The sequence below is a fragment of the Haemorhous mexicanus genome, chromosome 1, assembly GCF_027477595.1.
Source record: "Haemorhous mexicanus isolate bHaeMex1 chromosome 1, bHaeMex1.pri, whole genome shotgun sequence".
Lineage (NCBI taxonomy): Eukaryota > Metazoa > Chordata > Aves > Passeriformes > Fringillidae > Haemorhous > Haemorhous mexicanus.
In genome coordinates, this window is record NC_082341.1 from 107,773,160 (window position 1) to 107,798,871 (window position 25,712).

General features: G+C 36.8%; 1 protein-coding gene across 9 annotated transcripts in view; it reads right to left on the minus strand.

Annotated features, from left to right (window-relative positions):
• Positions 1-25,712, minus strand: part of PTPRM (protein tyrosine phosphatase receptor type M) — a 443,590-nt gene that overhangs the window by 344,266 nt on the left and 73,612 nt on the right. The window lies entirely within an intron of this gene.

Genomic DNA, 25,712 nt, shown 5'->3' on the forward strand with positions numbered 1-25,712 from the left:
TTATCCAGAAGAAAACAGAAAGCTTTACTTTTTTTCCGGTGGTACAGAGGAAACTTCAGTTTTTTTATACTGTTGTCATCTAACAGGAGACTAACACAGGGTTACAAAATTCTCTTTTATTTGATGTTTCATTTAAGTGATGAATGACATCTTTCCTATTTTGGAAAATAAATATCACTCTAGTCAGAGATATTTCTGTCCATATTAAAGGAAATTCTCCAGATGTTCAAACAAAACTATACTTTAGGGCTTTTCATCATCTTTGCTATCTGTCCAAAGGCACAGTAGGCTTAGCCTTGCCAAGTCATATTAAAACAGGAAACAGACAAAAATCTAGCTTAAAAATTACTTTTAAAATCTGAATTTTCCTAGAGCACTATTACCGGCATTACAGAATACCATACTGTCCCATTTTCACTAGGATGGAATTAATTTCTTCCCAGGGCTTAAAACCACAACACTTATCAAAAAGTAGAAGACAAAATTCCATTACACCTGACAAATACCACCTAACTAAAGTCCAGCCCTCCTAATAACTTGTCCAAGTGTATATTTGAGATTCATAGCAAGAACTTTGCAAGCATATAAGCTTCAGCAGGAATTTTTTATATGTAATCACTGAGAAATTTAATTTTTTCTTCTCCTAATCATGAGAACATTACATTGGCCTTTACAGACATACCATGTTTGCCCTGCCCTCAAATACAAGTCATCCTGTACTAGAACTAGACTCTGTTCTAAAATATCTTTCTATAGGAAGTCTCCAATACATCTAAGTGTATGAGGGAAATCGGTGCATCTGGAAACTGCTTTTTTCTGTACAAATTTAAGTGCAAAATATTAAATTAGATAATCTAATGGGAACAGAAAACCCATTAAAAAAAACCTCACAACTCCAAATTCCAACATTTTGCCTCAATGTTAACAAGAGATATAAACTCTCTCTCTCCTGAAGTCAAAAAATTCAGAAATACATGAGATTTTTATAGAGTATATTAAATAACATCTGCAACATTTCCAGAGGGAGGGCTTAGAAATTTAGGCACTCATTTACACATTTTTTCTAGTACTTGAATTACTTGCATAAATATATTACTTCGAACTTCATAAAATACACCACAAGCTAAGTTTCAGACATACAAGCTGCACATCAACTTTAACAGATATATTTGTTTCTTTTTATAAAAATAAAAAAGAAAGGTAGTTTCCTTGCCAAAGTACTGCTAATGATAATAGGAGACATAATTTTAAACACCAAGTTGTGCAGTCTGCAGTGTAGTCAAGCTTGGCAAAAAATATATATCCAAATGGAAGTTGGCATAAACCAGGGTTTACAATTCAAATCAGGACCAATGAATATATGGAATAGCTCCCACACTTTATTACATCAAACATACTTTTAGTGATAAGAGGACAAAATAGTATAAAGTGTTTTCTTCCTCAAATCCAGAAGCCCAGCCAAGCACTGCAAAATATCCAATACTGGGGAAAAGGCAAGACTTATGATTACAGATGTTTAAAGCTTTCTACCATTCTCATGAATTAGGAAGATGTCAGAAACGTGGATAAATAGAATGACATTTCTATTTGTCTAGAACATTTGCCTCTCAACACAGGATCCTTTCTCACTGCTCATTTTTCTTCATTTCTCTTGCAAGTCTATTGCTACATCACACTCTCAGTATTTCTTTTTCCATCTTTGCCATTTACATCCTTTGTTGTATTGCTATTACTATAACTTCATCAAAATGGGCATCAAATCTTCATGTCTGCTACAGGAAGAGTTTTAAAGAAACTTCTGAGCTCCTTAAATTCCTAAGTGCCTTCCACCCCACCTATTAAAGGAAGTTCAGCAAGTATCATTAGGTGTAATCAAGCTGTACAGTCACCTATCCAGAGAAGTGACCAGCATACATTAGATCAATAACAGCACAGATGTCAAGCCATGTTTCTTTCCACAGTGAGACACTGAGGATGAAGATGAATACTAATAAAGGCTTTGCACAGCCATGAGATTTTGTGAAATCTTTTGCAGATTAAAATAGCATACATGGCATATATAGGTGTTGGAAGTAAAGGCAAGCTTGTAACACAGAATATCTTAGTGGAAGAAAACAACAAAAAACTGGCTAAGCCAAATCAGCCAAGAAACAATTACTGTAAATTAAGAGCCATCAAAGATCCTAGTGACTTATAACCAACTTCTGGAAGCTCTGCCTCTCACATTTGACCATACTACAAGATGAAGCTCTTTAGAAATGGGTCATTAACTTTACAGAAACACCTACATTTGCCTCTGCTGAAGTCCTCCTGGCTGCAACTGCACTGCTTTTTCTGTTTTCTAGTCATGCTTCTCTTACTGTACAAGGTTTCCAGCTCTTGAAATGGACCCATGGTATCAACAAGGACTGGTAAAATCTGAGCAATTATCAGGTCTTTGATGTCTCTCATCACTGAGCTGTTTTGAAACACGAGCCACTGCCAAGACAGGCCGCTGTTTATAATCCACCAGCTCACTTGAGAAATCTGCTCAGTTTTTGCTACTAGAATTGATAATAATAATCAAAATACATATTGGCTGTTACACAGTTTAATCAAGCAAAGCAATTCCCCTGCCTGTTATACTGACATCACAGTTTGGATGGCCAAACTGTATTTTAAAGGATGAACTCTATGCTGACTAAAATATTTATAAGTAAAACAGAAGATACATATCACATATCCCATTAAGATTCTTTGGCTTGTGCTGCATTTTACAGATATTTCTGGATTCCCAAGAGGAACAGAATTGACAAATGCACAAGATGCAACAGAGTCTATTACAGCCTATGGTTCTTTCAACAGCAATTATACATTTAACCATCATGAACCCAGTTCAATATAACTATGCCATTGTCTGAATGTAGTCCTTTTTGAATGCTTCAATTGTAGCTGACTAAATTACTTCAGATCTTGAAAATTTTATGAGCTTAAACAAGGAATATAATTTAAGATGAAAGCAACCAATTAAAGTAAAAGGGATAAAGAATGCACTATATTTTTCCTAATTTGAATAAATTTCTATTCAAACTATTTTGTGTTTTACAGACTTTGACATCTCTTAGGAAGCATTCTCAAAAAATACCTTACCAAACACTAGGATACTACAAATCCTTTAAGTGATAAAAAGTAACATAGGAAAAAAACTCAAATTAAGTTGGGCACTGCTTTATTTCTGTTGATTTGATACACTTCAGAAATCTCAGATCAATATATACCTTCCATCAAAAATTTGCTGCCAAGTGTACAAGTGCTAAAACTAGTAAAATTCTTTTGAGTGTCAGTGCTAGCATTAGAAGGGAACGTGAGTGCATACCAGAACTGATACAATGGCCCTGCTTTAGGGTAAAATCAATTTTTTCTTTACAGCAAAGCCCATGGCTTCTGATCTGCCATAGTACCATGAATTCTGCTGCAGAATACATGCACCCAGAACATAAGTTTACTGACTCCCCCATTTTCCTAGTATTCTTCTTTATCTCATTTTAAAAGTGTTCTGAATTCTGCTGTCTCTGTTATTTTTGGTTTCTTATTGGAAATGGGGTTATGTTGATTAACTCTACGTGCAATGTAGCTATACTTTGAAATAAAAATTAAAATGTTGATATCTGATCTGGAAGCTGGGGCGCCTAGACCAAATTTCCTACCAGGAGCCATGGATATTGCAAGGAAAGATTAATCTCCTATAAGGCAATTTATCTTCCCTTTCTGTCTACAGCAAAGAAGAAGCCTCTGCCCAAACCAACACATAGCACTCCTCAGCCAACTGCATTCCCTCCTGCAGGCATGAACAGCCTGCATCCAAGAGCAGTGGACCAAGCACATCACCAGGACAACATAAAAAGGCAAATGAAAACTGAAAAAACTGAAAAAACATGACAAACTGCAGTTGTTAAGATTGTGAATGAGTCAGTTATCCTCCAGGGTTACTGCTCAGGACAATCATCCTCTCTAGACACTCTCATGACAACAGAAAGTTATTTGAGAAACATAGCATTAGGAAAATGGGTGCCTCCTGTGCCTCTAAGCTGACAAACCATCCCATCAGAGAATAACCAATTTCTCCTTTGGGAGAAGATAAGGAGTCATAAAGAGGAAAATAAGCCATTCTCAATTATAAACTCACTAACAGAGAAAGCAAGAGTGAGAATAAATGTGAAATTTTTAACATTAAAATAATGCAACTTCTGCCTGTAAACCTGTATCAAGGTCTGGTGTGCTGTATAATTTTTACAATAGATGGGGTGATGTCAGAAAGTGCCTAATTCAAAACCATTTGCCTCTATGAAATCAAGAAATGGTTTAGCCAATAAAGGTTCATGTAAACTAACTTCAGCTAGGTAAATGGATGGTTTAAAGAACTTATTAGAAACTCAGCATAGTGGTCTGTTGGATTCTACTTTGTGTGTAGATTTTCAGAAAAAGCTCCACCTGCCCTTTCAAAGGTGTTACAGTATTACATGTTGAAAGAGCTTTCCAGACACGCCAGCTCAGAGATAGCCAGTAAAATAAACTCTTCTCTGTGTGCCTCCAAAGCACACACAGAGATGCCATGTACCTGCAGTGACATACATGCACCAAAAATTCTTATCCAGGCTTTACAAGTGAGCTTTCAACAGTGAGTAGTCTGTTTTAAAACTGAACATTTATTTTCTCTCAAAATATACAAAGGTTTGTTTTTTGGGATTTTTTTCCTACCAAAGGCAATGTTCAGAGCTCTAAAATAATTCTGTAATCTATATTACTGGTCAGGGAGCCTGAAAATCCATGTGCTGCATAAAGTTGATCTAATTTAAAACAGTTATCTACCTTCTGTCAAGTCTACATATGCATAGGAGTGAGAGAGAAGAGCAAAAGGAAACAGACTTTACAATTAGGAGACTTTTTCTGATTGTAGCTGTGCTCAGAATGGGTTTTGAAAAAGGTAGAGAGAATAGAAGAATTGTCTGGGAAAATCTCATGACACAGAACAAAGATCATGAGGTAAAAGCATGTATTTAGGAACTAAGAAAATATGATAGTAATTCTGTTCCTAAGGGAGAAAACCAGACAAAAAATTACATTAAACTGTGCTGAGAATGCTAGAGAATTCCAAATTTATGGACACAATTCCAGCAGTATCACAGGTGATGAAACGACAGCATCCCAAAAATAAAAATTCAGATAAACACTTAAAGCTGTTAAAGCTGTTTTTTAAGAGTCTTCAAAACCTCTCCACAAAGTCACAAAACATTTTAAGTTGTTCTCTCTGTTCGCCCTCCACTTACCTGACAGAAACTAAATCAACATGAATGTTGCCAAAAATGTTTCAGTTTATGTGACCAGGATAATGCAGCAAAGTTGAATTTTATGGAAAGTATATTTGTCAGTGCTAATTTCCCCCAGAAAGCTGCCCACACTTAGGCAAATAAAATGGTTTTTAACAATTACATTTTCCTAATAGATACTGAGAATAATTCAAAATTTGGGTTCCTGGACTTTACTGAAAAGCCCTGAAAAAAGCTTCCTTTCAGAATGTGCATTTGAACTCATTTGAGCTACCAAAAGAGAAAGAGAAACCACCCACCAAAGCAAGACAATTGATAAAGGCTCTTAAAATAAAAAAAATCCATCGTGTGTAAGCAAATAAAATCCATGTATTTGTGTCATTTTTATATCAGTGAATATTTATGAGGCCCATGGGAAAATGGGTGCACATTAATATTCTATGAGCAAACTTACTTCTGGCATTATTTAATGGCGGGGTGTTTGATTTCTCAATATTGGTGATAGCTTTTCTTAATGTATGGCATCAATTATAGGGGCAAGTGCACATACATGCTCACATACACAAATTATAGCCCTGCTGAAGTTGTCATTAGTTAGGACATCCACCAAGAGAAATATCTGAATGTTCAATTCCATAAAGAATGAGCAGGATTATGTAGAAATGTATTATGTATTATGTTTTGAGAAGTACTATTAAAACAAGCATATTTGCAGAAGTCATCAGATTTTATGCTTTAGTTAAAGGGAGGATATCATGCTGGGTGCTAAAACTAACAGCTATTCTTTCAGTTTGACATGAGTTAATAGTAAGAGACACCTTGTGTGATTAACTGCTATGGATAAATTTCAGTGGCTCTTGAGGAGAGGGGGTTGGTGGGATTTTTTTGTTTGTTTTCTTTTTTATTGGTATATGTACTGCTGTCCTTTTAAATTACTATTTTAATACTTAAATCAAAATCTAGATTAGGGAATTTACTTTACAAATGCATGTCATTATAACTTTCTTACAGAAGCCTTACCAAAAAAAGCTCCATGAGAGAAGTACTTTGGAAAGACTTTCCAAGAACAACTAAAAGTCCAATTTGTAACATCTTTTTAACCTACACATCTATATACCTTATTAAAAAGATGACACTGGCCATACCAGTTGCAAAAGGGACACAGGTGATTTACATTTTTATTGGAGTTGAGTAAATGTGATGAAACTCCGGACTTTGGTCAAAACCACTATAAAAATGAATAAATAAAAGGCGGATTTCCCATATATTTTGCATTTTGTTTATCACAAATACATGACAAAAATGTGCTTCAAAATGCAAAAAAATCTTTTGCATAAACAGCCTGAAACATTTCAGCATAAAGCTTTGACCTACAAATAGCTAACAAAAGGAACCTTCTTCACATACTTAAAACAGAATTAAAAATTCTAATTATATTCTGGCAGTGGAATAAGCCTACTGAGAAAAACAAAAACGCAACTGCACATCTATCTCATATAGTTTATACCACAGGATTTATTTAATTCATTTTCATAGCTACCACCCAGGAGTGCACAGAACCCCTTTAATAAACATGTAAAAGCATTCAGTCAGTCCTGACTGCCAAAGAAAGCAGATGCTATGGAACAGAGATATGGCAGATATGGGAGAAATTTTTTACACATTTACTTCAAACGGAGACTAGTAAGGACGTGATCAGGAGGGTGGGATGTACACAGTGAATTCACATAAACAGAAGGTAACAACTAGGCATACTTTTATTTGACACCATGCAGCACCTCTCAAAGGTTTTGAAACGACACCTCTGTTTTGAAATTACAGTAAAACCCACAACGATGTCTCTTTAGTCTTTTCTAAGGAAAGAAAAGGAAGAGGGGCAATTTTCAGTGCACCCCTGGACCACACAGCCCCTCCCAACTGCAACTTTGAAGCAGCAGCCTGCAGCACTTCACCTTCCAGTCAGCTGAGGGACAAAGCACGTAACACAGGGATCTCTCTTAAACTCAGCATCTATTTGTGATTTCTTAGACTGGTAACAGATGTTGCCCCTATTAATTTAATTATTACATAGAATGCCTCTAACCTTTTCTCATTTAGATTTTATTGCAATTTTATCTTCACTTCTCTTTTCAGTATACTGAGGAGAGGTCTATCACCAAAATACGCCCAAGTATGTGCAGATGCAATGAAAGAGAAACATCTAAACACAGGAAGAAATGGCTAATTTGATTTCACTCTTTCTTGGTCTCATTTGCTCCCACAGAGCTATCAAGGCCTAAAGGCAAAATCCTAAGTTGTTTCCTTAGGTGAAGTGCTACCCAAACAAAGGGTAAACTCAAGAACCATTCAGCAGTAATCTCTCAATATGGTATTTATGAGGGATGTAAACAGTTGTGCTGATCTGTTGAAGATAAGCAAATTCCAACAAAATAAGACAGCTGTCTACTTTCAGTAGTTTCATATTAATTCCACTTTTTTAACTGATTATCCTCAAAACTGCTTAGTCCTTTTTATTTCACCCCATCCAACCATCCCAGCATCTTTATAACTCACTAAAACAGTGCAGTAGAGCTGTCCCAGAAAGATTCATCCAGGAAAGGGGAGAGAAGAGGAGGGAAAGGCATTTGGAAAGCACCACAAAACTGTACAAGTGGAAAACAATACAGAACTGCACGGGTGATAGTCAAGAAAAAATCATGTATAATGGAAAGTCTGAAGCAAAATAAAATGCAATTCGGAAGGAAGGAAAAAACAGGGTGGGAGATCTACTCTTTTTTTCCATCCCAGCTGGGAGGAAGAGACTTGCAGCCAAAATATATCATAATACAGGGTCTGCTCATCCCAACACTCTATTTAAAACACAGTATAAACTAAGAAACATACAATCATCAGGACTGTCATTATGAGACCACACCAGACCATTTCTCTCTAACATCTGTTCAGGAAACACCATATTAGATTTTCAGTTTGTCATGAAGACAAACCTTTTCATGCTACATCCATCCTAGGGGCCTGGGGAAATACAGCCTAATAAAAGACAGTCAAAACACCTTTTCCACAACCAGCCTGCCAGCCATTCAACTCACAAAGCCATTAAATTTCTGATCCCAGCGGGACCTGTTTTTCACTAAGGTACTTCTTAATAACTTCAAAAACCAGCATTTCTTTCTTAAAATTACTAAAATCCAGCACCTTCATTCTTAGTTAGAAATTGTGCTATTCAATTCCCCCCACAAAGCTTTTCCCCATGGTATAAAGGATAGGCAGGAATGAATGGATATGAATGAAGGCAAACATAAGTAACACACTGAGCAGCCACTGTTCTTTTGTCTATGGTTGTGCCAAGAGCCACACAAGTTTTGACCAAACAAACAGTGATCAGCTGCATTTCATGCTATGAGACTATGAAAAAAAGGACTGTGTTGCTTCAACACATTTATCACATAAATTTACAATTCAGATTGAACCAAAGGAGACTTGTTCTGACTGAACAAACCAAGGTGTTAGTTCACAGGTCAATGTGGCTTAATTCATTCCTTGTCTTCCAGCATCAGGTAAATGGATACATTGACAAACAATCCTTATGTTCTTGCAGACTAATCAAAACCTGTGACATTTTATATTACTTTAACTACTGTGTAACAACTGTATCTGTTATTAGCACAGATTGTATCTGAATAGAAAGCAAACAAGAAGCTACATTCTGATTTTAAACCACAATCTAATGCTTTTCAAAAGTAAACAGCGCTTTTTCTAAATACAACAGTGTAAACAGTCCAAAGTCTTGATTAGGTAAAAGCCATATCTAAGGCAGTGGACCCACCACAAACTTCAAGATACCATAGCTGAACTTTTATTACAGATAGAATATCCTCAAGGGTAGCCCCAAGACTACTACTTCTCCCCCAGATTTCACAGCCTTTACAGGCAGTAAATACTGTCTCTGAAGCTATCAGATAGCAGGACTGAAGACAACCTGTTTTATCAAAATCCAATTTTGATAGCTGAGAGATTAACTATTATTTCATCCTACTATCAGGACATTCCGAGCTGAGTAATTTTTTGGGTTTGCTTTTTTTTTCTCCCTTGATCTTGTCAAAAAACTACTATAACATGCTATTTATCTCTATATAAAGGGATTTCTTCGAGAAACCTGACAGCATTCTTCTCATCTGCCAGTTGAGCTTTTAAAATGTACCTTCACCTTTAAACTCTTCAAGCTAAAAAACACAAGTGTACTTGAAGCTCAATCATTCTCCCTGGTGCTATACTCATTTTTAATGAGCCTCTTGTCTTTACGTCTCCCAACAGACTCCACAAAGCAATCTCAGGTGCTGTGAAACCAATGCTTGATGCTTCTCCAAACCTCTGTCTTTTTGTGCCTGAAATCTTCCTGCTAAACCCATATGGGACTGATGGGCCATTTCAGTCAAACCCAATTTCACTTATTTATCACAAGCCTCTACTTAGAAACTCTGCTGTGGATTGCTTGTAGACACAATCTGTTTCCAGCTTTGAACTTTAAAAAGGATTTAAGCCGTCAATCTCATATCATTATAAATCCAACATGCATTACTTGTCTATTGATTGTGAGAAAATAAAAGTTTGAAGCTTGATTTCAGGGCTAATCTTTCCATTTGCTTGATGAGTTCTGCAGTTGTTAGAGAACACTTAATGCATCCTGTTATACTACAGCATATTAAACTTGAATGAAAAATACAGACTACTTACAACACAGCTCTAGCTTTAAGTAAAGAACAAAGGCAGTGTTAGCTCTGCTAGTCTCAAGAGGTTTTTCAGCTATGCCACAATTAAAAACAGAAAAAACCCCTAAACACTTCAATATACTAATAACTTTCAGATGAATTTTATAAATCTTCTGCCCCATATATCAGAAGTTTATATTCTACTTCATCAATGGTAGGGCAAAATAAAAATAGAACACATTGGTACTCGTTCTTTTCCTTATTAAACTACTTTACTAATGGTATTTTCCCCTATAAATTTTGAGTGTAATAGTTTATCATCTAATTAAACAAGCTGTTTATGTTCTGACTTCTCATGTGTCCACTGAGACATCTGAGAACAAATGCTGTGAAAGAATTTTACATAGATCAAATTTTAAATCAGACACTGAAGCCCCTGCAGCCCCTGTCTTGCCTGCTGACCCAAGAATCCTACCACTCTTTTTTTTCTTTTTTTCTTACATTCTTTTAATATCTGTGGGTTTTCCTTCAGGTGAGAAAGGCTGTTACTCTTTTTGGTTTGCTTCCTAAAGTCCCCATGTATGTATTTTCCATGCAGTGACTGTGAAGTGCTGCAGACTTTAGTTCTGTGATACAAGCATTACTTCTACAATCATTGATACAGCTCTACTCGATCAATAATTCAGGAAAATGTTCATCTCAATATTAGTTACTGCTGTCATTACAACTCTGTGACTGGATGAAGGAGAGCAGGACCTCCACCTGGAGGTTTTTACCTGTGCTGCCCTGTGAATTAACCTGCAGGAGGTGACACTGTGATGAAGCAGTCAAAAAGCTCTAGCAGGCAACTTCATCACACGGGTAATTAGCTCACTACATCAATAATGCCTCCAGTCATTAGCAGCGCTAAGGCTGAATCCCGGGTCTGCTTGCTAAATTCAGACAGCACAACAGGCTTTAACTGTGCTACAGGTATAAATAACTTTCTTTTTTTAAATGTAGTTAGCTACTGCTTTTTTTCCCCCTTGGTTTTAGTTATTATCTCTTGCAGTAAATTATACTTCATTTCATTCATCACATCTATAACCTTCTTTCGGAAGGAAAAGAATTCATTAAGTTTAGAAACCTCTGGTATTTTCATAAGGTCTCATCAGCTACAAGAAAGATCCACATTTGACACTGCTGAAAACATTACTGCAGCAATACTGACATGCCCAAGCTTAGATGACCTGAGGAGCAAACTCTTGAACCTCCCACACAGCAGAATAGGGCACTATCACTACACTACCCAGATAAAATAATTACTTTCAATTCTTGCCTATGAGAGGATTAAGTCAGTAGCAAACTCACTTAAAAGTTGTACTGTGACAAAAAGAAAAATTGGGGCCACACAAATCTTCAATCTAATTTCCAACCTTGCTGAAACCATGTCAGGTCTGTGTGTGATTGACTGTAATCACCTGAGTATGAGCAACTCCAAAAAACTGTCAGGTTGATTAAAATTCTTTTTTTGCTTTCTACTAATTTGTGTTCCACGCCTGACAAAATGGATGTTTTTTCCAGGTTGTAATACTGGAACAAGCATCTCTGATCTTTTGTGAAAAACATCTGATATTCCTGGGACACCAGTATGTCACATTGGGAAGGTAATACCCTCTCAGTTGCCAAAGTTTGCTTCAGGATATGGATAAAAATAAAAATAGCTAAATGCATGCTCATGTCTCCAAACAGTATAGATCAGGATAGTTTCATTGATTTATGACAGATGAGGCTAGCTCAGAGGTTTTAGGCTCAATTACTTTAAAGTACTGATATAATGGTTGAAAATATACATAAAATATATGTGTGTATATATACCATATATAACAAGTAATAGTACTATCTCTCTTGATTTTCCTTTAATTATTTATTAGCCATTAAAACACTTGAGCTTTCAGGGCAATTTTCACATTTTTTGAAATGCATCTTACTTAAACATTTAAAAATCTTTATAAAAGTTGTACTTGGTCTCTGTATCTGAAGTAGCAAATAGGTCTAAAGATTGAAACAGATGGTAAGAATTGTGTGTCAAGTGACAACAACCAAATAGTCCCTGAGTACCTACCTGTAAGGCTGGAGACTCTACAACCATCACTCCACAACAACCTGTGACAGACTTGTGTCACATCTTTCAGTCTCCTGATGTTCAGAGGTTCTCTTGTGTTCCAGGCTATCCCCATTGCCTCTGCTCCCGTCACTGGGCACCACTGAATAGAGAGAGCCTGGCTCTGCCCTCTTTGCACCATCCCCTCAGATATTTACAGACATTGATAAGCCCCCCACGAGCCTTCTCTTCTCCAGGCTGTGCAGTTCCAGCACTCTCAGCCTTTTATTGTAGAGACATACCCCAGTCCACCTTCTTTGTGGCCCTTCACTGGATGTTCCTTGGTATATTCATGTCTCTCTTGTACTGGGGAGCCTAAAACTGGTTCCAGCACTCCAGCTTTGGCCTCACCAGTGCTGAGCAGAGAGGAAGGATCACCACGCCAGCCTTGCTGGGAATACTCCTCCTAATGCAACCAGGGATACCACTGGCCTTGGCTGCAAGGCCTGTTCTTGGCTCATGGTCAGCCTGGTGTTCTCTTGATCCATAGGGCCTTTTCTGTAAGGCTGTTGTCCAGCTGCTCAGACTCCAGCCTGGACTGATGTCTGGGATAATTCCTCCCCAGGTGCAAGACTTGGCATTTTGCTGAACAGCTCTTCAGTGTATCAGCCAGCCCTTCCAGTTTTGTGTGACCTGCAAACTCGCTGAGGGTGTGCTCTGCCCCCTCTTCCAGATCACTAATGAAGGTGCTGACCAGGACAGGACCCCTCAAGTCTACCACCACTCACCAGCCTCCGGCCAAGACTGCGTGCCACTGACCACCACCCTTTGGGCCTGGCTGCTCACACAGCTTTCTGCCTGCCCACTGTCTGCTCATTCAGCTTCTCTGGGAGTTACTGCAGTCAGGATGGACAACATCTGGTGGTCTCTTCTCACCTATCAGGCCAGCCACTTCATCATAGCTGGTTAGTAAGTTGGTCAAGAAGGTCATCATGTTGGTCACTTCCCCTTGGTGAGCTCATGCTAACTCCTCCTGATCTTCTTGTCCTTCATATGCCTGAAAACAGTTTCCAGAATTAGCTGCTCCATCACCTTCTGAGGTGAGGGTGACCTGCTTGTTGCTTCCTTGATCCTTTTACCTGCTCTTTTTGACAATTGTTTTCCCCTAGCTCTCAGGCACCTCTCCCAGTTTCCATGATCTTTGAAAGGTTATGAAGAAAGGCCTTGTAATAATATCACCAGCTCTCTCTCATGCATCCCCATTGGTTCCACAGATACCAAAGGAACATCCACTAAACTCCCCAGTTTTTCCAAAAATTAATTAACTTTATTCTCACCCTGAATTTGTTTAGTCCTTTAGGCTTCTTTTAAGTAGAGGCCTGCCTCAATTACTAAACAGCAGTCCTCTACAGCACATTTCCAAACCTGGATCAAATCTTGTAAATACAACTTGCTGAACAGATTCTACATTAAGGAATTTCAAAGGTGTGCTTCCAAAGACTTAATGCTTCAGAATAGCTCTTCTTCCACACTTCGCTGAATTTGTGGTCATTCATGAGTGGAGATGCTGCACGAGCTAGATCAAGTATTCCAATGACATAGTAATAATGCCAAGTGTTCCTCCTGTTTCAGATACTTCTGATCACACATCACAAATCATGGCTTCCATGCCTTTCTCAATCACTGTCTCCTTGAAAATGTTTCTTGAGGCTGGAGGCACGTCTTCATTTTTGTGTCAGAACATACAGTTCCACCTCACTAGATGACTTAGTTCTCCTTTGATCACTACTTACCACGGCACTAAACCTGCTGTCATCCACATGCTCTTATCAGTAATGACTCTATATTTCTTCCTCATCACTAATAAAAAGGTTAAACACCATCAGATTTTGAATTAATCCTCAGAGGACCTCCACATTCTCCACACTGATTACCTATTAACCATTTTTCTAAAAGACATTTGCTGTACGCTGATGATCCTGTACCATTCCAATTTCTAAATCAACGTGTCACACAGCACCAAATGAAACATTTTACAAATATTAAATGTCACATATCTCTGAGAAGTTAAATTTGTTCGCTCAAAACATCACGTTCTCTTGAGAAAAGATTAATTTCTCAGAACTTTACATTGAGTGAAATTACCCAATGAAGAATTACAGGTATGTAACACAGTTTACTCCCAGGCAGCCATGCTACTCTGCACCAAATCAATGTCTATTTGACAGACTTGGTCATCCTATTCACCCTTTTAATGCTTTGTCTTACAAATTTTAAACAATTCCTAACTTACTTTTTAAGACATATCTATATCTCTTTCCTCCACTTCCTCTCTATTTTGTAACCTATTTTACTTTTCCTCCTGTCTTAACAAGCATACACTAAACAATTCTATTATTGCAATTAGTAATATTCTGCATGTATTTTCTCTACTTCCTCCAGATCCATATTAGTTCTGTTTCCAGAAGTAATTGCCAATGAATTGTGAGAAAGAAATGTCTTATTCTCATGATAACAAGCTCACCAACATAGCATCACAGTTTTATGATGCTGGCACGTAAACTGCCAACAGCAGTAGGGACAATACCAGACAATTCCTAATATATAAAGGAGTTCTAAATTCTGAAGCAAGCAAAAGGATCTTTTACAGATCTATCCTTTCTCAAAATATAAACAAGCAAACAAAACAGAAAACCCCAAGACTTAAACATAAAAACACGAAGCCAGACTTTTTTATATTGAACCTACCACTCCAAAACATCCCATGAAATTATCATATAAAGCCATACACTCAGAGTAGTGATGCAAAACAACCACCTATTCCAGAAAATATCCTCACAATCAGTGAAGTCACTGCTCTTTTTAAACAGCTTCACTAAGATGGATTGACACTTTCAGGAACACACATGCCTTTTTACACAATTTGTTTTATTCACAATGGTAAAAAATTGTGACATAACTCACCTGTGGCATGAATTGATTATCAGTGTTCTGGGAAATCTGGTATTTTATTTAGAAAGTCATTGATTTGCAAACAATAGGGCTAAAGAAACAGAGATAAACCAAACTAAATAAAGGACTAAACAAATGTTCATGGAGACAGAGAATTCTGTGCATGAGAACTTTCTGGATAAAAATTTAGGTAAAGTTTTTGTTCTTTAAAATTTAAATGAGGACTTGGAAGATGAATGGCCAGTTTCACTGTTTTTAATAGTTTCTACACCCTAGAAGGTTATTTTATTGATGTAAAATTTAAACCATGGTTGACAAAACGCACCTCTGCTTCTCCACAGTTGTGAAAATACTACAAAATAATGGATCTCCTTCCTACAGAAAACTGCCTCATTTACAAGACAAGTGTCCCGCGTTTTATGCATACATTACATTCAGACATATTTTCTCATGTTCTTTGGCAGTTTTTATTTTTTTCTTTTCTCCCTGTAGCCTCAGATAAGACCAAGAGCAACCAAGAATTAATTTAAGCAACCAGGATGAGACAAAATTTGTATTTCTTATTTTTCTTACTCTTTCTGGCACATTTACCTTCCAATTTTTAGGGAAGTATTTTAGTCTACCTTCAAATTCATGAATACCGTACACTTATCTAAGGTAAATACTATACTAATACTGTAGTAATTTTCCTCCTTCACTGATTTGCAGCAATAGATCTGTTCTGTGATGCCAAAGGACTACTGGCATTCATGCATACTCCAACCCCTGCACCTTTTTCTGGTTTTGGGGGGGAAGTTGTTTTGTTTTGTAATGATTTGTTTTCCAAAAATAAGCACACTGAAGAAATGGCCTGTTCACAGTCCATCCTTTTAACCAAAAATACTTCAAAACCAGGGAGACACAGGACATGGGAGTAATGGGGATGCAGCACATTGACTCAGCTGCCCTCTGATCACATCCTTACTTGCTAAGAGAAGGCACCAGAGTCTCATTCTGGGCCTGCTTGCTGCTGATCTTATGACTCGCATATCTGCAATGCCCAAACTCTGGCTTTTTATTTGTAGGGAACTATTCCCTGTGTTACAATATCCTCAGCATTATGTGGTGCAACTGTCACTCACAAAATGTGACAAGAAACAAAACTTGAAACAAAACTTTTTTGGTAAAGCAAGACATGGTCACTGTGAAGGCCCACACCCAACAGACAAACAAAAAATAAAGCCATAAAGATGGCTTCACTATTTTAAAAAAGGACCACTATCATGTCGAGTTATACATGAAGAGAGTTTCAAGATAACATCTCAAATTAACACTGCTGCAGCAGTTCTCACAGATGGCAGATCAACAACAGCTTCTGTACTGTAAATCCTTTACTAAAAACTGTAAATCCATGCCTTTAAGGCCCAACTCTCTCGTAATCATCTTTGTTCATCTTTCACTACATTGCCAAAAGCCCCTAATTAGTATCATCTTAGGCTGCCTTTCCCTGCTCCTCAGCCTAATAATTTGACTAATTACTGGCACATAATCTCAGTGTCAGGTTAGAAGATGTTTTTTTGAATGAAGATAAGCATATGGAAGAAGTCCCTTAACTGGGGGGCATGGAAGATAGCCTGTGTTCAGCTTCAAGATGACCCTGAGTAGCAGGCAGGCAGAACTATTGAGCTTGGCTTAAGGGAAGGAAAGGGGAAAGAAAGATGCTGACACAGCCAACAGCAAATTCACAAACACAATAATCCACAAAGGCCAACAGCAAGAAGCTTTTACTGGAAAAGGGTAAGACTGCAGTCTGAACATTTATTCTAGCATGATAGCAGGGAATGTGACTTTGGATTTTCAATGAGTTATACAAAGAAATATCAGCAAATTCTGCAGTAACTAATGGAGGAGGGGAGGAAAGCATACTGAAGTGTTTCTTTGCAAAGGAAAGAAAATAACATGTCTGATTTAAGGAATATGTTGAAAGAATCAGGAGATGGTAAACATGGATAACAGAAAAGAAAGCATAAGAGATGCTCCCTAAAAAAAGCAACAAGAATAATTAACCAAGGAGAACAGGAAGAGCAGAAACAACAGTGCAGAGAATAACACTTAAGAACTCCCTATCCCCAACTCAGTGAACACTGATGCAACACTTCAGCATGATGATATGCACTCAAGAGTAAAGGAGATAATGCAGAGAAGAGGAAAAGGACAGGATTAGGAAAGGAATCCATTACAGACTCTTCTGCAATGTGCAGACCTCACACCCATCCTGTTACACTGACCAGAGCGACAGATTTGGATTTATAGTACAGCCAGACTCTCCAACTTGATGCTATAGGTCCAATGGAAGCCACATTCCAATAGTTTAAAGAAAGTCTGACAGCCCCTAAATTGTAGTATTTCAGATCTTGCTATGGTAAACAGAGGATGAAGACTTTACTCTGCAGTTGGCAACTGTGTTGCAACACGCCAATCCACAGAGTTCCAGACTTGGGCTGTGTCCCTGGGGAGTCACTACCAGGCACTGCTGCTCCTGCATCCCCTCAATAATTCCACCCATCTCTGGTAGGCTCCTTCACAAACAGAGAAAAAACCCAACCCCACCAAAACCACAAACCAACAAAGACCAAAAAAAAAAAAAAAAACACCAAAAAACAACCCAACAATTTTCCTGTTTATTTAACTTGTTTCTTGAACTATCATACAGGCTACACAGAGTAGTATATTAATCTGAACAAGGGAAGAAAAAAACTGAGGGACCTGCTGCACCTAAGAGCTAAAGAGACTCAGGACTGCACTAGGATTTATCTGCCCTTTACTCTGGACACAGCTGCCTGGTAAGAAAATTAGCTCCCTGACAACCCTGGCCCCCCAACAGACAATCCAGTGAACAAACAGTACTTGTACTTCTAAAGGGCAATCATAGTATGGCTTCCTATTTAGGGTTGGTTGCTGCTATTTATGTCTCTATGCAAGTTTGTTTGTAAAACAGCTTTGAAAAATCTCTAGTTTAAATTAAATGTTTTGTAACACATGTCAAAACTGCAAGTCACTGAACAGTAGCAGAAAGCTGACAGAGAAGATGCGACTTGCTCAGTACAATTCTCTGAATCTGCTAAGCCAAAAGTTGTTTAATACGATTTATCACACCCTGGAGTGTAGTTAAATAATTGTGATGGATGGCAGCATGTCTTAGTCTTTTCCATTTGTTAAATTATGATAGATGAATTATGCACATTAGTGAATTTCAATGAATTCTTTCTGCTCACCACGCCTGCTTCAAGGAAAACATCTAGTCAATAAATAGTCTAAATCCATCTCCATCAGAACAATGTTCTATTATTATGATAAAGAAGCTTAAGGCCAAAAATGCTTCAGAACAAGTCCCTTGACATTAAGAGCAGCAATAAAGGTATGCATGTAAGGTAAGGTAACTAACCCTCTCTACTACCTATTTTTTAAATAAAGTAACTCAACCTATATCTGGTAAAAATGCTTGTTATCACCACTTCATGAGAACTTTGAGGGAGGGAAGACTGTAATGAATCAAGCCTCCCAAAAGACATAGACATGTTGTTTTTTTGTCTTCTAGCAATTAGCTAACACGGTACCAAAGTCATATCTTGAAAATTAAGTAGAAATCAATTCTTTCAAAAAAAAAGGTAAAGTAAAAAAATACATTGCTAAATACAAGAGGATATTTTCTAAGAATAACTTCACTTGAGCAGCCATTAGCTAATTAAGCAACTGTTAGGTAATTATCTGGTTTTTGACAACAACCTCACAGAGAATTCTAGGATGTACAGCTTGTCATTTTAATGCAAACTCAGAGCACTAAGCTTCAAAAAAGAAAATCCATACCATCTACTTTTTCAAAAGGTTTTTTATCCTGCCATAATTTTTACATGTGACTGCATCTGATTTACAGCTATTTTGGTTTCCATGCCTAACCAGTACAGCACTCCAGTAGAACCTATATTTGGAATTATTCCTTCAACTGGATTGGTCTTCATCTACTCACAGGTGTAGAGCATCTGAAGTTCCTGAGAGAAGACTGTAAAGTGAAAATGACTGATACAGTCTCCAAAAATAACTGCATATAGTCATAAACTACCACAACTCAAAATGTCTGATAGATGCATTACAAAATTAATGGAATCCACTTCTGATTGTGGATGTGCTGATGTGTACCAGAAGGAAGTCGAAGAAACCTATGGGAGGTACATCAAGACAAGACAAGTCCACAAGAGAATCTAGTCAAGATTTAAATGTGCCCCTTAAGATTTATAAAAAGGGGAAACAAGACCAAGAAAACAAAAACTATTTGACTTGACTACACATGGCACACATTTCAAAGACTGCAGGGAATTTACTTTAACTGCTGGTGAGGTATAATTGAGGACAATATGAAGAACAGCATTTTGTATAGGATTCATACTACAAGAATGAGGTGCCTTCCATGGTAGGTTTTTGTCAAAAATCAATGAAAGGACTCAACTTAGAACACCTATTTTAAAGATAAAGGGGGCAGGGAAAAAAAAAAGAAAATAAAAAACCCCAGACAACTAGACTAATAACTTCACAAGCAAGTTTCTCCATCTTTGATGAAAGGACTTATGAAAAGTTTATGAAAGTACAGACATGAGGCAGTAGCTCTGTCAAATCTCAGTGATCTGGTCTGACTGACAGGTATACAGCTTCACAAACACATCCTGACAGTTACACACACTGCAGCACAGGGAATCTTATTTTAAATAAAGTTTGCAAAAACTAAAACGTGACATTTACAAGATTTCTGAGCAAAAAAACCTCAGGGACAAATTCAATCTGTATTACCTTCATTTCATCCTAGCTTCCCTTGAACATATTGTCCCAGGGTTGTACTTCTGATGTCTTCAATCCAGATATAGACCTAATGCCTAGGAACTACCTTGTCACTTTGTGTCTGCCAGGAGCTTTCAAAAAGCATTTTTATCTTAAATGTGAAGTGTTTTCCTGCTGGCAAAATGGCATTACATCTTGCAGAATTCTTCATTCATCTGCAGCGATACCACCTACCATGGAAGGTTAGATCTGAATCATCCCCCTTAAAGGAAACTTGACAGTTCATTTCAGAGGTTCCTTTTTGTCTCCAATTTCAAGCAGAAAGCAAGAGTACATTCAGAAATTTCAAGCAGCTGTGCACCATTGCAAGTGCCACAGAACTAAAATAACATTTCTCAGAATTATTCTGTCATAGTTTAAAGCATCAAAAGTGTTAAGCAATTCTCAATTGACAATGTAATTACAGCGTGCAGCCTCAGTGATGCTATATACTTAAGGCTGAAAATGCTATTGCAATCTAAAACGCTATTTTCAGTTTCTTGAAACTTTCTCAGTACCCTTCCTTTCAGGCATACCTGACAGGGCAGACAGAAGCACTCTTTCCTTGACACAGGCCTCCCTCATGATTCCAACTTTTACTGACTAAGCAAGTCCCTGTTCCTTAGAGATATGAATGTTCACACAGAAAACAGAAGAAATTTCTAGACATAAATATTACAGAAAAACAATTAAGTAAAATCATTCATTCTTGCCCCACTGGGTCTTACTTGGATGACAGAAGCTGTGCATGTAGTTGAAAGCAGGTTACAACAGCAGTGAAGACACCATGAAATGGTGAAAATGCTCCTGAATTAGGTGTAGTACAATTTGGAGAAGATTTTAACATGAAATTCAGTTGTTATTTGTTGTCCCACAATCCCAGACTGCCTAAACTCAACGAGTGACAGAACTTCACTCAGCATTCCTTAAAGCTGTGGCTGATGACCCCAAACAGGCTGCACTAAATGTTTGCATTTGACTACTTACATGTATCAGGAAAACCCAATGGCAATCCAGCATTTCACTGCAGCCCCAAAAAGCACCACAGCTAAGCTCTTTCAGTATTTTTACTGGATTTGCACCCAATGCTTCTCACTTGAGGCCCTGAAAATCAGATAGGTTATGGCTCATTGACAAAACCATGTTCACTGCTTGCTCTGCCTGGTTCCAGGATGTTTGTGGCAGCAGTCAAGACATACTACACAGCATTTGTCTGCCCCTCCTTGTGGTAGCCTACATAAAGGAATACAGACAGCAAGTTTTCTCCTTTTCTTTCCTTCATCTCTTTCTAATATTCAACAATTTCTCACATTTTTGTAGCTTCTTCTGGGCTTTCTCAGGTGTTCATTCATTTACAAAGTCCCACAGTGCAAGAAATTGTCAGCTCATATAAGGGATGGCTTTTTTCCCCCCACTAAAAGTCATCTTCAATAATTATCAGTCAATATGCAAAGGATGCAGATCTAGTCATATTAAAATTCTTCCCAGAATATGCTGCACATCTTTCCTTACCAAGACTGCCTTTTTTCACTTGTCAAGGTTGATTGAAGAACAGAGGGACAGAAAAAATCACTCACCATTGTTTCCACCCCAGCACATCTCCACTGTACTTAACCCAACAGACAACAGCAATTTATCATACAACATGTGCAAGTTCATGAAAACACAGATTTTGTTATTCAACTTCCACATTTTACTGCAGATACTGAAATAGGTCCCAGGACCGCACATAGCAAGTGAATGTGCTGAATTTCCAGCAATATAAAAATAGGAAATCCTCTCAGATTTATTTATCTGTCTTGGGAGGGTACACTATTTCTTCCTTTTCCCAAACTAACACAGACAGCACATATCTTTAATTTCTATAGCTGAGGTCCCTAAATGTCAATGAATTAAGTGTTTATTCTAAAGAACAGGAAAGCGTGAAACAGAAAGATGTTGCATAAAAATTAATTAATTAATTAATTAATTAATGGAAGGTCATCTTGGCATACTGAAAGTGAGAGCCAGTGATCTGAATAAGCAAGTTTATTTTGAGACTGATTAAAAAACACCACTAGCTTTAAAAATAGAAGTGAACGTCCTCATATCCTTTCTTTACAGAAGGAAAATTAAGAATGCAAAGCGACATCAAAAGAGACGTGATCAAAAATAATTATTCAGCATATCTTAAAACAATAGTTGAAAGAAATTAAAGGAAACAGAGAAATTTGTGAAACCTATAGAAGGAAGACAGAGAAAATCATAATTATTAATAGTGACTACAAATTTTTATTAAATTTTTATTCCTTTCCAACTTCCATTTACATAGCTCTAGGTAAGTTTATTTTATGCAGCTTTGAAACAAAGTTCTTGAGAGAAGAGGATATGGGTAGAACAAAACCAGCAAGTACCTTTTGCATCTGCAATGAGCAATCACTGAAATACCCCAACAGCAACTAACCAGTTCATTGTTTTCCCCTTCAATTAAAAATAAAATTAACATTCTATCAACAAAGTGTATAATGTGAATTCTATAAAGACTAAGTAAAAAATCCTACCTTCTTTTTACGTACAGTTAATGTGACATTTTTCCTTCCTTCACAAAAGCTGGAGAATTATTTTCATTTTACTTTGAATAACCTAGGCCTCTTTCAATCCTTATTACATTTCTCTGCAACAATACATAGGCTGCACACTTGTAGTGACAAACATTAGGCCCAAACTTTTCAGTAAAATGATGAAAAGAACATGGGAAGTAAGTAACAAAATGTTTTCAGCAAATACGTCGCTCCCTTAAAAATGTAATCCTCAGCAGATTCTTCAAAAGAGACCTGATTATAATTTCTGGTCTTTCTAAACAGGTTAATTTAATATAGTAATATTTAGTAATATATATTTAGTTAGTTATACAGTAATATTATTTATTAGTAATAGTTATTTGTTTATTCGTAATATTATTAGTTTAGTAATATTTTGTCAAATTTTATTTTATATACTATGTATTATTAATATATAGTAACAAAATGGACACTAACTTGTTCCCCAAATACTGACAGTTATCGTTCACATAAATCATGGTCATAAAATAATCCTCAAATTTAGCCTGGAAAGCTGTATCTCCTCTTAGTTTAGCTGCTTTTTTCCCCACAAAATCATGAAGAAACACCTCATATGCAGACAAATGTCAAAATTTTACACACATTCCTGAGAGAGGCTGTGAAAAAAAGTCAGAACAGTCTTTCCAAAGATGACATCCACAAGGTGAGAAGCAGCCATGTTCCTGCTGCCTATGGATCACAGCAAAAACAATCCAAGAAGAGGCATTTCCAGTCCTTCAACACAGACACATCTCTCTGGTAATTTCAGTTACCACTGAGAACTATGAAATGCCCAGGCTTCCATATAATTCATGTTTTTTTATTAAAATGCTGTATTTTACCCGTGCCATGACTCTTCTGAGAATTTTTACACAAAGCCTATGATCCCATGTTTGAAACACAAAACAAATAAAGGGCTTTGCAGCTTATTTAGTGACAACAACTGGACATTACCACTAATTTCAATCCAATCAATAAAAATTAAATTAAATGCAAAAAAATGTAATTAAATCTAATTTTAAAAATTACATTGTTTTTAAACTAACTACAATTGACTGAAGAACTTATCTGTCCTGAATAAAGATCAGAGTAGTGACATAAATGCTAATTTAAATGGAACCTTCTTCGTAGCAATCAAGCTTTTAAGAAAATTAGTTAAACGTTAATTTTGTATCAACCGCTAATAAAGTTTGAACGTGATCATACCTTCATCCTTCAAAACTAAAAATGCAACACTCACTTTATACATATTTTTCAATGTAACAATCATTTATTCCTCCTGTCTTGGCAATTTGCAAAAGGTCAGCTTGTTATACACTACGGACAAAACTAAGTTTTGCAGAAAAATATTAAATTGCAAGATTTTGTAACTACAATTCCAAGCTGTAAATGCTTAGCCTTTCAAATTCATTATGAGAAACAAGGGGGGAATACATTCAAAAGGAAAGCACTAACAAAAAGGAATTGTTTTTTAAAAATTCTTAATTCTCCCTGTGCACTACAGAACAGCAGAAATCCATTCTTTGATGATGCTGTAATGAAAGTAAGTTGCTCTGGTAATATATACAAAGCCCCAGATAAAAGCTTACAGGATTAAAGGATTACATGAAGGTTATTAAAGGGGTTTGGAAGGGAGGGAGCAGGATGCACGCTCTTTTAAATAATGATCATCATTCTGTTCAGAAACATGATAAGTTTGGGTTTAGGTTGTGCTTTAGCTTTAGTAATAAATGCTCTACTTACTGTCTTTTGAGCAAAACCAAACCAGTAATATGTACAGAAACAAGTGCTGAACTTGGTCTTCAGATACAGAAGATTTGTTTGCAACATAAATCTGTTGCATTGGCATAGCTTCATTAAATAGAGGTTTCAGCTCTGAACTGGCACATTATATATTGCATTTTTATCCATAAGACTGTCAAGCACCATATTTTTAGTATTTCTTCCTATGCAAAACCAGATCTAAATGAAAAATTGACATATCAGTGCAATAAATAAAACTGTTTATTACTTTTAAAATAAATACTAGACTACTGTTAATTTACTCACATTATCCATATACATTATGCATGAGTTTCACAAAGTTTACAGCTGACCAAGATTAAATCCACTGTGGCCTCTTAAACTCTTAATATTGAAAGTAAATGCAACTCATCATATGAGCAAACATCTTTTATAAAGAACCTGGAGATTTCTCATACGTCTCATATCACTGGGTTTTAGCTCATCCCCAAAAGAAAATTCCTTATAACTGCCTCCAAGCGGGAAATCTTAAATATTATTTGGAATTACTAAAATTATTTATAATACACTGGGTGCACCACACTCTTTAGTTTTATTGACTTTTGGTGTAGTTGAACTGACTTTACTAAATATAAAATATCAGACACACCAGATATTAGACTAAGAGGCTATTACTTTCTTCTAATTAAGCTGTACTCTACAAGTAAAGCTTCCTTGAGATTTTCTAATTTCTTAAAACTGTAACATATAGGAAAAAATGAAAAAAGTTAAGTAAAACATTATTTTATTCTAAACAATACTGATGTTCCCAGTGTACTGGGTATAGCTGGTATAGAAAAAAATGACTACAGTAATTGAACAGCACTCTAGCTCTCTGCAGATATAATGAAATACTTCACATCTCCTTGGGGACTCATTTGTTCTTAGTAATTAAGCATAAATTGAAACCCTTGCTGAGGGCAAATCTGTAAACAAGTATTTACCGTAGCTAAGAAAACAGGGCAGTCCATCTGCTCTGCAACCAGCAATTAATAGCCACTTAGAACCACGGAACAATTTGGGTGGGAAGGGATCCTCGAAGGCCATCTAGTCCAACCTTCCCACAATGAGCAGGGACATCTGGAACCAGATCAGGCTGCTTGGAGCCCCACCCAACCTGATATTCAGTTTTTCCTGGGATGGGACATCTACCACCTCTGTGGACAAGGTAACTTTTAGGGTAACATATGGACTTAAGCTCAAATATTTGGTCTGCAATCAGTAAACGCATTCCATTTTACATATAAAAAGCTTGTTGTTTATTATGCAGGTCAATGGGAAACAATCAACTGAGATCATCATTTTCCAAAAGCAGGTTATTTTGCAAGTTCACACAAAAATCCATTTTACAGTATTTCTTCTACACTTCCGAGTACAAATCATAGTTCTTGTAGTGGTACAGGTACAAACTACCAAAAGTGGTAGAGGAAGTAGCTGAAGACTTTGTGACCAGTTT